Source organism: Odontomachus brunneus, unplaced genomic scaffold, assembly GCF_010583005.1.
Source record: "Odontomachus brunneus isolate Ranch 3 - 2012 unplaced genomic scaffold, Obru_v1 Obru_scaffold_157, whole genome shotgun sequence".
NCBI lineage: Eukaryota > Metazoa > Arthropoda > Insecta > Hymenoptera > Formicidae > Odontomachus > Odontomachus brunneus.
In genome coordinates this window covers 546,239-559,874 of record NW_022639607.1, presented here as the reverse complement: position 1 = coordinate 559,874, position 13,636 = coordinate 546,239, and the positions used below count along the sequence as shown (strand labels likewise).

General features: G+C 44.4%; 1 protein-coding gene across 10 annotated transcripts in view; it reads left to right on the top strand.

Annotated features, from left to right (window-relative positions):
- LOC116850861 (neuroligin-1-like) overlaps positions 1 to 13,636 on the top strand; it is a 299,291-nt gene that overhangs the window by 129,461 nt on the left and 156,194 nt on the right. Inside the window, exon 1 of one of the 10 annotated variants that reach the window (XM_032829631.1) lies at positions 333 to 842. The exons of 8 other annotated variants lie outside the window; for them this stretch is intronic. The gene's annotated coding sequence lies outside the window, so the exon portion shown is untranslated. Of the gene's footprint in view, positions 1 to 332; positions 873 to 13,636 lie in introns of those variants that run through there. One more of the 10 variants, XM_032829630.1, reaches the window with a different exon arrangement.

Below are 13,636 nucleotides of genomic sequence, written 5' to 3'. Positions count from 1 at the left end.
TATATATATATATATATATATATATATATATATATATATATATATATATATATATATATTTAAATAAGCTGTAAAAATATTTTTTATGGCTTATTTAAATACAAAGCCACACTAACAGAAACAAGCACAGTAACCTTAGTTACCTTAGTTTTCCTTAGACAGTTACCTTAGTTTTCTGAATAACAATTCGCTTTATTGCAAGAGAGATATTTTTTTATAAGAGTTTCCATTTAGAAATATGAGATCTCTCTCTCTCTCTCTCTCTCTCTCTCTCTCGCAGGAAACAGCAGTTTGCAAATAGAATTTCTTTTTTCTGGAGCGTTAGAATATATATTTTTTTTTTAGAGAAACTTCTTCTTTGGAGTCATGTATTTTTCGCGCGTATACACGCGCGGTCCTGATAATTTTGACCATCCTATAGATATGGGTAGTTTTGAAGACATTGTTATGATCATACCAGCCTGTTATTACTCGGCGAGAGACGACGGTTAGCGAATAGTAGGAATGACTTTGTTCATTGTTTTGGTACTCTCGCCCGTCGCGTGACTTTGCGCGCTCGAGTCAGTATATTTCGGACCACCGAGCGAGCGCGACATGCAGTGCGTGTATTGGCGACTTGGTTATTATCCCCGTCGGATTATTGAAATATTTCGTCGTCTCTTGGAACATATTCAATCGGATTCTCTTTGACGTTACGTTAGTTAACGCGCGTTTCTCCGATCGAGCCGTGTCTACGCGAGTGTCAGTGTCAGTGTTAGTGCCAATGCCACAAGAGGATATTCGAAGTACCAAAATAGAAACAGGATGCAGAATCAAAGAAGTTAAAAAGACGCAGGCACACAGTAAGCGACACTTCATATATTTATATTCAGGTATGCGAAATTATATTACTATGTAAGATCTTCCAACGTCCAATTTAAATGGACGTTTGACGATCTTATCGAAACTAAAGAGATATTCCTGAGTCGAAATGTAGGTCGGTATTCATAGTTCGTTATTATTTGACAAATAATCTTAGCCTGTTAAAATTTCTCAGTACTCGTCTAATTAATTTGTTACTTGCTTCATACAAGAAATATTAATCCGAGCAGCCAACTAACGGTCCGTTAATACAAATTTGTAATTAATTATGCTTTCCATCAAAGATGGTAGATAATTTACAACTATGAATATCGGCTTTAGAATTTAGCGTAAGTCTTGCGCGAGTTGATTTATAATGCATCTTGAGTCTAATAATGCTGTTTGAGCCGCGAGTTTCATTTTGAGTCCGTCAAAATCTTCTTTTCATACCTCTTCAGCCTAGTTATTATACGAAATCCAAATTTGAATTTATATTGATGCATAGCATTATTGGACATACAACTGCTATTTTTATCCTCATTCACAACCCCTTCCTCTTCAGTCCTTTTCAGGACTACAAATCTTATCGAAGTCTTCAGAAAAAACATAAGAAGAAATTAAGAATTATGAAAAAAACATTCTTAACCTATTTTTCTAATAATTTATTTACTTCTACCCATTTTTTATTAAATTACTTAATATCCGCTTATTAAATATATTCTATCTATAGCTATATGAGTTACATAATTAATATGTTTAATATATTTCTGATTGAAATTAAAAATAAAAATTAATTGCGGGTAAAATATTAAGATAATCGAATATTAAGTAATTTGGCAAAAGTGCTTATAATATTGGACATGGAATCGTTCTTAAGGTCCCTTCTTTAACCACTTGCACTGATAACGTGTCTACAGAATTTAGTTCTAAAATATTTTCATTATTATTTTATATAAAGTTATATTCGTTTTATTTTATTCTCGATACATACACACGTGTAGTTTTTGTTGTTATTGTTATTGTCTGACGTGGAGAAATTGTCACACGTTTGTCTCAACGTAAGTGGTTAAGCCTCAGCATACGCAGTAAGTACTTTAACTACAACAATATTGTGTAATTATCTCTCTCTCTCTCTCTCTCTCTCTCTCTCGAGAGAGAGAGAGAGAGAGAGAGAGAGAGAGAGAGAGAGAGATTCTGCATTGTTCCTGCATTATTCCTTTATTGTTCCTTCAAGTTCGAACAGAATTTGCAGGAACAACGTAGAACATTTCGACATTTCGACTCGGACAGTGAGATATAATCAGGGTGCATCACGATGTGCTTCAACCGTGTTGACTTGTTAACCGTGTTAGATGATATTTTGTCATATTGTGCGCTCATCATACTCTCTTGCGATAATAAAAATTTTACGACAGCGCAGACTAGAGATAGAGGAGACGTACAGAACTTGCTCGGCTTACGGACGACGCGTCGATAAACGAGCTAAAAGAGCTTTTGTACACCTCGGGCGTACAAAAGAAGACAATTGCGTTTATTCGCGATGTCATTAGTCGTGCAATCTTCGGTTAAGCGCTGCGGAACAATCGGCGCGCTGGACGCGTTAAGGATACATACACACTCGAAGAATTCGCGGATGAAATGTCAATAACACGACCTGTCACGCAGCACCATTTATCGACTGTCACGACACTCGATGTGTCAACCGGACCCACTACTCTCGCGCAGCACCCCGGTGCAAGACGGCGCGTCTCGACGCCTCTCTCGACGCTCATAAAACAAATATGGAATAATGTCGCGCGCTGCCCGGGGAATCCGCGGCGGCGGCGGTGCGCGAAATTACGAGCTGCTCGAGAAGAAATACGTCCGCGGGGCTGTACCAACCGCTTAAGTGGCAAACGGCACTCCGCGCGCGGCGGCGGACATCATGCGGCGCGCCGCCACCTCTCGTTCTCTCTCTTTCTCTCTCTCTCTCTTACTCTCTCGTGGGGGTGGTGGCGTCGTAAATAAAGCCGCATCGCTCGCAATATCCGCGCATACAGATCACCGGCCGCCGCCGACTAATGCGCCGCCTCGTTAGATATAAGCCGAGTCGTTTGCAGATTACCGCTTTCTTTGTTGGCACAGTCGTGAGAAAAGATGCGGCGGGGACGAGGACGGCGACGGCGCGCGGGCGGTCGGGGATGAGAAAAAAGGGTGGGCAAAGGGTGGACGAGAAAGAAAGGCGGTGGAGGAAGCGGTAGATCTCTCTCCCCTAGCCCGGGGCGGAAGGGAACACTCCGTTAAGCTAAGTCCACATCCTTCACCGCGGCAATAAAGACGGTTGCGCGCGTAACAGCAGCGGCTTGTGCCGCGCCTCCGCAGGATGCTGTCTTACGTGGGCTATACGCGCCGAAGCGAATGGTAATTTTTTGGGGATTTGCGACGGAGGGTTTTTCAGAGAGGGACGCGCTTCTCAAGAGCTGTCGTCAAGCGCGGACGAACCGGGAAGAATGTCAGAAAAAGTGTATACCCGCTTCCTCCCCGGGGCTTTTCTGTCTTACTTAAAAAGAGGAAGAGAATTGACAGGCATTCCATGCGGTTGAGAGGGAAAGAAAAACGGACGATTTCTAATCGAAAGCACTCGGCCAAGCTCGATCGTGGGGAACTCCGACGTCGGCGGACTCGCGATAAAACGTCCGTCTTCGCGGCGAAGCGCCCTGTCGCGCTCGGTTAACCCTGGGGCGATGGTAGCGTGAGCAACTTTTGCTCATACCGTGGAAGCCTTAACTCCTAGAAAAGGATAGTGACAATCTATGGCGCGATTAAGGTAGGCATGAGTGAATTTTATTCAAGCGATATATCTCGCAAAGAGACATGCGTCCATTCCAGTGGGTGATGAAGTAAACATTAGAACGAAAGTTTAAGGCTTTCACAGTATGAGAGACGGTATTAATTGTCAGATCTTATACTTAAGATCACGTTTTGAGAGCTTATCTTCAGATGTCCCGCAGCCAATTAAACTCCCTACTGCGAAGACGAACTTGAGACGATCTTGGCGATATATATTGCCCGTATGATCTCTGTAAAAGGTCGCTGAAAATTAAAAATACCTTAATATTTTTATTTTCCGTATAAAAACGTACGATATATATATACATAAACTGAAAAAAACGTATTTTTACTTTCATATGACATTTCGTATTTACTTTAATTTCTATTTTTGCTGACTCTCTTTTATCTTTGCATCACAATGAAACTTTGTATTATTTTGAATATTTAAAGTACATACACACAAAAATCTTTGTAACAAAAACTTTTTGTTAATTATCTTTTCTACATTATTTTTTGTATTATTTATTAATTATCTTTTCCTTTGCTAAAAGTCGCGACATTATAATACATTTCCATAACAGCACGGTTTAAAATACTTTCTAGTGGCAGCATGACAAAATTATTAATGACGTACGGTTAGAGATGTCATACTGATGCGCCATTATAACGTCATTGAACGTCATCGTGTTTGCCGGGCTTACACTCTAAAATGGAGTAAAATTTAATATAGACTTTAATGCCAAATTGATTGTGATCATTTTCAGCAAATTAATTAATGATTTTTTGCAAAATTTTGTCACATTTTTTCGATATGGGGGGGGAGGGGCAATACACCTCAATTATACAAGATCCGACTACGATTCAGACCCAAAAGTTACTTACGCCACCTCCCTAGGGTTAATTAAGCCTCGGAATATAATCAAGACACATTCAACTCTCTACGCGCGCATCTTGCTCGTCAAGCAAACAAGCCGTAGATATTTTATGCACGGCACTTGTTCGCAATATCATAATTCTCAAGACGAATCGTCGCGCATCCCATATGTTGTATCTCGCATCCCGTATCTGTCACGTAGCCCGTGTACACCCGGATGTATGCGACACGGTGTACCGTATACTCTCGCAATAGTGTATCTATCTGCGAAATTTACGCAGGAATTTCTGCCTGACGCTATCTCTCTCCTCTCTATCTATCTCGCTTCTCTCTCCCCCCCCCTCTTTCCCCGTTTCTATCTTTGAAGTACATGGATTTAAAGTTAGTCGGTTTAAACATGACACGACTGCGCGGCGACCACGCAACAAGCAGGACAGTTAAAGTTTCAACTTTTTCATCTCTTTCGAGGGAAAGAGCACTCAAGCGTGGTCGTCGCTTTTACCCGAATTTAAGAGAGTCGCGCTGATTCAAGAAAATATTCCCTTCCGGCGCCACGTTTGTTAAACCTGTTAAATTCTCTCCATCTTTGCGTCGACACTTATTTGAGGGGGCGAAACGTATGTATCTATTTAAGTTCAAATTCGCGCAAAGAACGAAAGTGTTCATCACAACTCGAGTTGCATCCATTTTACCAATTTTGCAGAATTTTTTTAAGGACTTCATTATCACAAAATAATAAAAGTCGGATTTGTGATTAGAAACGCGAGCTCGCGAAAGCTTCAATGTCTGGAAGACGTCGTAGCGCAAGGGGTTGATGCCGTCAATCTTTCCCGACATGTACCATCAAGTACACGTGTTGTAATCGAGATGAGAATTCTATCTTTGATGACAATATCTTTAACAAGTTATTATATACGTACAAGGAAAAAATAAGTTTGGTTGGATGAAGCAATTTTCGGTGAAGTATAAAGGATTCAGAAATTTCGGCTGAAGTTATCAGAATTCAAGATTCGAAGAGATTTCTGATTAACTTGAACGGAGCTTCGTTCATATTTCACCAGAAATTGGTTCATCCGACCAAACTTCTTTTATCTCGTGCATAATAACTTTAACAAGTAGAAATTTTCCGCGATGTCGATGTGTGTATGTGTGTGTGTCCCTCTCGTGCTCCATTTTCACTGCATAATCCATCATCGTTAGTGATGAATTCTTCATTCGAAAAATACGAGGCCTCCCGGTCACGAGCAGCCGTTCGATTTCGCGCGATTCGGGAAGTTCACGCGACAGTGATGTCGAATTTATTGCGCATGCATAATGTCGCGCGTGAGAGGAGCGAACCCCCGGCAGTCTCCGCGCGCCTGATTAAAGCTTTGATCCTCCCTGCGCGAGAATCTGTTGAAGTTACGGCTCCGATATAAACGTCGCGAAAGTGCAGTTCTGTGTCGCGCCGTCAAGTAACTATTAATTGACGAGTATACGTGTTATGAATTTTCGACGGAGTTTTAACGTGACACAAATCCGATATCGGCGCCCGGTGCAGCGTGAGTGACGCGATATCTACCCCAACGACGTTATTGATCTTCAAAGACTCGCGTGGATTTCGGCAGCCGTCAGAATCGGCATTTCACCCGTTCGTCCGTTGTTGCCTTTGCAATTGACCCGCGCGCAAAGCTCTTTCTCTTTCTTTTTTCCTCTTTCTCTCCGAGAGCTCACGTTTATTAACTGACCTGCAGCCGCGTTTTTCTCCCTCCCTCTCGTTTGCACCCGAGCGGTTCCGCGGTTCCGCGCACGGATGTCAGTTCTCCTATTTGCAAGGAACAATCTCAGCCCTCCCGATCAAAATCCTCTGACCTGCTACATACGCCGGGCCAACTCGTCCCTTATCCCCCGCTACTGTCTCGCTTGAATCAGCGACAAAGCCGTTACCCGCCGCAGTTACAGCAGTGGCAGCGGCGTGCCATCGAATATCGGTCGGCGAACAAACGACGGAGGCCTCACGGGACCGCAAGGCTGCAGGTATCTCAACATATATCCGTTGCGTATGGCCTGGTTGTATGTACGGGTGTACCGTTTGTGCTCTCTCTCTCCCTCTCTCCTTCCCCCTTCTTCCGTTTGCACGCTCTCCTGGACTTTCCTAACAAAGCCCCGGAGCTCCTTCCGTCCCGGCCAAAGCCGGTATTTGGAATTTCGGTTCCGTTCACCTCCGTAGCCAGGCTCTTCTCCTTCGCGGCGATAGTTGCGGACTCGTCACCGCTCCAGGCATGAATCCGCAACGGACAAGATGAGACGGAACGAAGGAGTGAGGGAGGACGAGAAGGACGAATGGGTGAACGGACGGACACAGACATGCGCGCGCTCCCGCCCCCAAAACTATATATATATATATATATATATATATATATATATATATCTTGGTTGCGGGACCCGGAAGCGGGCGTGCTGCTCGCCGGCGAACTGCTCGCCGCGGGCGATATTAAGCGCGAACTTCGGCCGAATTTATGCCCGCGCGTGCTTGATGGCCTCATTACATCACACCGGCCCCCCGCGTCGAACACAGGGGTGCCGACTGTGCGCGGCACAGCGCGGCGAGAGTCGAATCGCTACCGGAAACACCACAAACTGCGTCCCGATTACATCCCGGATGCGCAACCACCCCGCTCGCGTTTCGCGGCTGAACGCTCCTATCGTTGACGACGTGCGATGAGGGTGAGAGTTAGGCACAGGGGGTTAGAGTGGAGGAGAACAGGCAGGAAGGGAAGAAGGATGAGAAAGAGAGAGAGAGAGAGAGAGAGAGAGAGAGAACGCAGACGGATGGATTTGAACATTGGCTACAAATGATTTGGAAATTACGACCCTTCTCGAGCGCCCGACAGCCGGGGGTGGGCGAGACGGCCGCCGGGTGGCGGCAGCGAAAGATCCGACCCCATGTTCCCCTCGCGGTCGTTACGCCGGGATTTTCGGTGCGCGATTACGTTCCCGACGGTGCTCGCTCTCGTTCACGCCGGCGGGAACTTTGTTTCACCGCCGCGTTACGGCCGGTGATGAATCAAAAATGAACAGGCGACGTAAGTCTCGCCGCCCGCGGGCGATATCGACCGAAAACTTCTCTCGCCGGGGCGAATTTACGCTCGCATACTTGATGGCGCCTTTACATCATCAGAGCAGCGGCGGCGGCAGTGTGCTGTTGGCGACAAAGTTGCGCCGGCCGGCTTTAACGTTAATGACGCGCAATCACGTTCCGGACACGCGCGCTCTCGTTCGCCGAATGCGCTCGCGTGTGACGCCAATGTGCAGTGCGTTAGCCGTACTTATTTACGGTGCGCGCCGATTGCCCGTAACCACGGCCGTAAAATCGATCCTAACCGATTTATCCGCTCGTCGCATCGCCCGGAGTTAACGTTTCACTTAGCTTATCTCTGACAACCGGCTACGGCAATGCGCAGAACGGCCGCTGAAACGGAATGCAGGTCTGAGACGCGTATGCGTTCTCGTCCCTTGCGATGTGTCTCATGGAAGAGAGCGATAAACAGATAGGTAGAGGAGTTTATTTGCATTGTAAAGTAAGTTCTTTAAGAGAATGTTAACACAGTTGTAATGTCAGGTTTGTGAGATCCGAAGGAATATTCACTGTCGTTTATGCAAATTTTCGTAAAAGGTCTCGGGAAATGTTCAAAATGGCGCAAATCTGTGTGCAGATTTTCATTTTGCGCTACTGTCTTACAGTTGAATTTTTCTACATTTCTGGAGAAAAAATGTCCAAAAATATTGATTTTTAACTAAATTATGGTGATTTGAAACTTACCCGGGTCTGACAGACCCAAATTGTACTGCACGTTTCAAAGAATGTGTTTATACGATCAACACTTGACTAGTGATCAGCAGTGGCTGGTGAAATAATATCGCCGCGTCTCACTAATTTACCTATAAAATGTAACCAAGTGTGTATAACAAATTAAATTTATAGTGTGTCACCTAGGGTGTTAGGTTCCAAACTACTTCTGCTGTTTTTCATATTAGAGATATTTTAGAATTTAACGTTAGGTGACTCGCCCGTGCAGCTGATAACTAGAACCGATAAAACGAGCTTGCGTCGCGAGTTGCATTTGTTCGTCGCGTCTGATGACTGAAACTTGAGCTGAGCGTAAGTAATCAGTTGAAGTAATCAGTGAAAATCAACGTGGCAGCGAACGTGTTCATGTAATAGTGAGCATCCCGCGCGAGCTAAATACAAAGTATCTTTCATACGATTACAGCTAAAGAGAAGGAGAGAGGGGGAGGGAGATGGATGGTTAGAGAATGCGACGTGCGCCGGTAGAAATGGAAATCTGCAGGGCGCCGGTAGTAGAGTCAGTCGGTGCGCCTCGGCGCTGTTGGCTCATAGCGCGAAATTAAGCGCGAACTTCGCCGATGAATTTACGTCCGCGCGCGGCTTTGATGGCGTCATTACGTCACCGCGCGACAGCGGGGACGAGGTCGTAGAAACAGCCCTGACAAATTACACGTCCCTATTACGCGCCGCCGGCACAATGGCGTTACTCGTCACGGGGATGGATCGTAACGATCAGGCCGGCCTCCCTCGTGGGAATACCTGCCTGCCTCACCTTGTAATATTTCATTTTTGTTTTGTTCGCCGGACGATGCGTGTTATAAAAATTGGCTCGGGCGTGTCAGCCGCGGTAGCCATATCGTTGTATCCGCATTTCGTTCCGGATTTAGCTCCGTGCCCGGCAGCACGCGAGCATCTCCGGGAGCTAAGCCGAATTCAGACGCGAACGTCCGACGGGACGGACAGGCTCATTTCCGGACCGGGCAGGCATATCGTAATTAGAAACGTCGAATAATCTTAACTCTCTATCTCTTGCGTCGCGCTGCTGCACGCAGACGTGCGAAATCAAGGAAGCTTGCAGACGTATTATGCGCGTCATGATCAGATATTGTGTAATGCGGAAATATATTAGGGATACCGCAAGCAATCAAGTCAGACTTTTGCTCTTAATAGTTTTACATAAACACAGTACATGAGCAGGATTTCCGTAGTCTACCATTTGAATACTACAACTTGTTACTATTTTCTTATTACTTTATTCTGAACTCTCTCTTTTATCGATAAAAGTGCTTCTAAATATGACTTGCCTTCTAATTGGCTTATGAGCAGACTTCAGTATACTTTTATCGATAAAAGAGAACAAGAGTTTTGGTGTATAACTTGTTATCATTTCTTTAGTGTATCATTTGGGCAATTTGTCATATCATTGAGATAACCATTGATATTATATCACTTTGCTACACGGAAAGAGAATTTAGTTGAATAAACCAATTTCTGGTGAAATATGAATGATTTAGAAATTCCGGTTGAAATTATTAGAATTCAGTCAGTGAAATTATCACGGTTTCTCATTAACCCAAATAGAAAATTCTGTTAATTTTAATCGGAATTTCTCAGTTTATATTTCTTTACTAGAAATTGGTTCATCCAATCAAACTTTTTTTTACCGTGTCTAGACTTAAAAGTTTTACTTTGAAGTTTAAGTATCTTTAATAAAAAAAAAAAATACATTGCACGAAATAAATAAAATCATATCATCACATGTGGTCATCTGTCCCACTGACGATGATTAACGACGTGGCAATTCACGTGTCAAAGAGATTCAGATTATGGGCGACGTGTAAACGTTAGGATATAAGGAAATTTGAGTGCAGGAGAATGCTAGAAGATGAGGCCATAAGAACATTCGCGTATTATTATTTCTATAGGATAAGTTAGCTTGGATAAGGTCTCTTGTCGAGATGCTCTTTCGCGACGACACACGTGCATTGCAGCATAGTGCGAGACGTGCATAAACGCAAACGTTCTGATATTCCGGCGGAGGCGACTCTCTCGTTCTCTCCCGTTCTCTCCCACAAGAATATACTTGCGTCGCGTTGTCCTCTCCGCGACTGCAACTCCTTTTCTGTGGCTCTCTTTCAAATGTTCCACTCGTTGAACTTGTTATCTCACGACTCCGAAAATTTTCAACGACGCGATGACGTCGTCGCACGTAGTATATATAGCTTTTATTCCATAAAAGTGTGAGAATGCGATACACACGCTCGCGTATTGGGGAGAAAATGGAGAATATGAGACAGGAATGTGGAGGCTACTTTCTTAAACAGTTGCTGCAATCTGTAATTGAGATAAACATAATCATTAGGTTATTCAGGTATATCAGGGTCTTTATCAGCCATCAAAGAAGTCTGATGTTAGCGCCACGCTGTTTACAGTGTTAAGAGAAACCGCTTTGATCTTTTCCTGTTAAAACTTTTCGCAAGGTTCGACAATTTTCTCCCTGCCTCAATCGCGATAAATGCAACATGTTAGCTACAGTGTGTCGATTAGTAATAAGATAAAATTTCCAAATTTCAGATTATCAGTTATTTGTGAATATTTTTCCTATTTTTTTTTTTTGTTATATTGGCCTAAAAGACTACCACATAATTTAAACACTGTTAAGCTTAATTTTCTTAATTTTTTAAATTTTCATTTTTTTAACAAATTTTTTTAAATTTTCATTTGTAATTTATAATTCTTATATTCAAAGGAGTTTAATGAAAAAGAAACTGTTCTAACATCAACTTTATAATGATGAAGAGTAAATTTTTCCTCATTTTCATGTCTGTTTCATATTACCACCTCATTTTCCAACACTCCACTTTTTGTACTATGTTAAAAAAATTCGTATTCTTTGAACAGTTAATACTTTCTTCATAATAATTATACGAATACATTATAAGAGATATATATTTGCTAACATACTTCTGACAGTTGTTGACGTAATTATCGGATTTAATATTGGACCTTTTGTTCGCAACGAAAAAGGTGGTCCATATTCTCATCCTCTCAGCTCTGCGCCTCGCGCGGCTCGATATCGCGATGTATTTCGTGACGATGCACCAAATGACGAAACGAGCGAATGATTATCCATTACAACGGCATCGTGCACAACACGCCCCTGTGTGCGCACGCGCGAGAATGAAGAGCATCAGGCGCCCGTTTGCGTCCATGTATAAAATATCGGAAACGCGTGCTCCGCGAGACGCGTCCGCGCCTGGATAATTAAAAAGAATTCGGGACATTATGACCGGTATCGGTGGAGATCACCGCTAATCCTCTTTAACCTGCTGGAAAATTAAAGCTTCATTTCGGTCCGAAAGCTCCGAACTAGTTCCCGCGTTAAAACTTTGTAATCCCGCGTCGTGTAATGGAGTACACGTTTAGCCGCGCGGACGTACATGCATTAGGCGGTATAATCGCATGATTTCGCATTATGTATTCCGCCCCGCGCGTTTTCTCCCTTCTCCCTCTCTCTCTCATTCTCGCATATCGTCTACGTTACGTACGTAAACCGCGCAGAAAACCGAAAAGGTCGACTTCTCGTTAATACTCGTTAATATCGCGGCCTGGATCAGCCTACGATCTCCTGTTCGTTTCCTCTCATCCCTATATATATCTCTCTGTCTTTCTGTTCCTCTCTCTCTCTCTGTAATCGCTCCTCTAATCCGCGCGCATTTCGATCTTCGACGAACGACCCAAATCTCCCTCTCGTTCTCCCCCTTTGCCCTGTACCGCTCTCTGATTCTCGCTCAATTTCGCCGAGCGAAAACGGAAACGGAATACCATGATTAGACGTGTATATCGCGTCTCTAATAGTATAAACTGCTCTCGCGCAGCCGAGATTAAGCGGCGAGCGTGTGCCCGCGTAGTTGATGGCATCATTATATCATGCTACAACAACGACCAGATCATAGGAGCCATCTCGACATGGCGGCGTGGCTCTATTACCGCGTCGTATATGCATTTTCGGTAATCCCCGTGCGAAACGAAATTTGATAGCCGGATTATTCGACGCTCGCCCACGGCGGCCGGACATCTCGCGTCAATCTCGATAAGTCCGCGCGCGCTCGCTCGCGTCGCACTTGTGCAGCGATTGCTGTTTATTTATGGTCGCGCGTATGTACATACATAAAAATCACGACGAAACCGGCAAAAAATATTTTTCCCCGTAACGAGCACCGCCGCGTACACGTTGTTGTGCCTCGCGTGTATGTGCGTGTGCGCGCGCGATGTGTGCACACTCCGGCGTTATCGTAACGAAAAAACATACCGACTCGAAATCTCGTAGGAGAGAAAAATCCCTGAAAAAATCTCGCTCTGATTGCGCCGTTCATAATAGCGTTCATAATAGCGTTATTACTTTCCCCAAAATACGTTTCCTCACAAACAGGAAATTGCATTCATTATCAAGTTTATTTCGTACGCCGCTCTTCTCCTTTTTTTCTCTCTCCTCACCCCCTCCTCGCGGCGTTTGAAGTTTGCGCGACTTTCCGGCAGGTCTCGAAGTTTTAACAATCGTATTACGTTGCCTCCGCGCGATGATTATTAAAAAGAAGGAAAAAGGGAAAAAGAAAGAAAGAGAAAAAGAAATGGAAGAAAAGGAGGACGGGCAGGGAGAAAGAAAGCAGAAGGATCGACCGGCGCGTGGAAAGTCAATTCTGATGAAGTTACGTCGTTGACGAAGTGAAATGAGCGAAACGACGACGTCCGAGAGCGTGCGGCTAAATTATCAAGCGGGATAAACCGGAGAGACCGCGTTTTCCCGCGAGTGTTAGGTCGGCAATTCTCTCCGCAATAGAGGAGAAAGAGAGGGGGAGGAAAAAAGACCGGAATTAACGATTCCGCCCATTTCCAGCCGCCGGAAACGAGTGGACGAACGGGAATGACGGCGCGTCGAAAAATTTTTTCCGCGAAATTCCGATTTTCCTTCGTTTCCGCGCGATCGGCTGCGCCGAATTTCTATCCCGCCGAGGCCCCGCGTACTTTCACTTGTAAACGAGGCCGAATGAAACGCGGAAATGGGGGTTTATGGCTGGCAGGCGATTCGGCGTGGCTTTCAATTGCTACCCCGCAGATGAAATTAAGCTGAAACTTCTGGCAAATGCATGCCCCTATGCATACGAACGACACCGACACTGTATATATGCTGGGTGCTCTGCGCGCGAGAGACAGAGTGAGAGAGAGACAGAGAGAGAGAGAGAGAGAGAGAGAGAGAGAGAGAGAGAGAGAGAGAGAGAGAG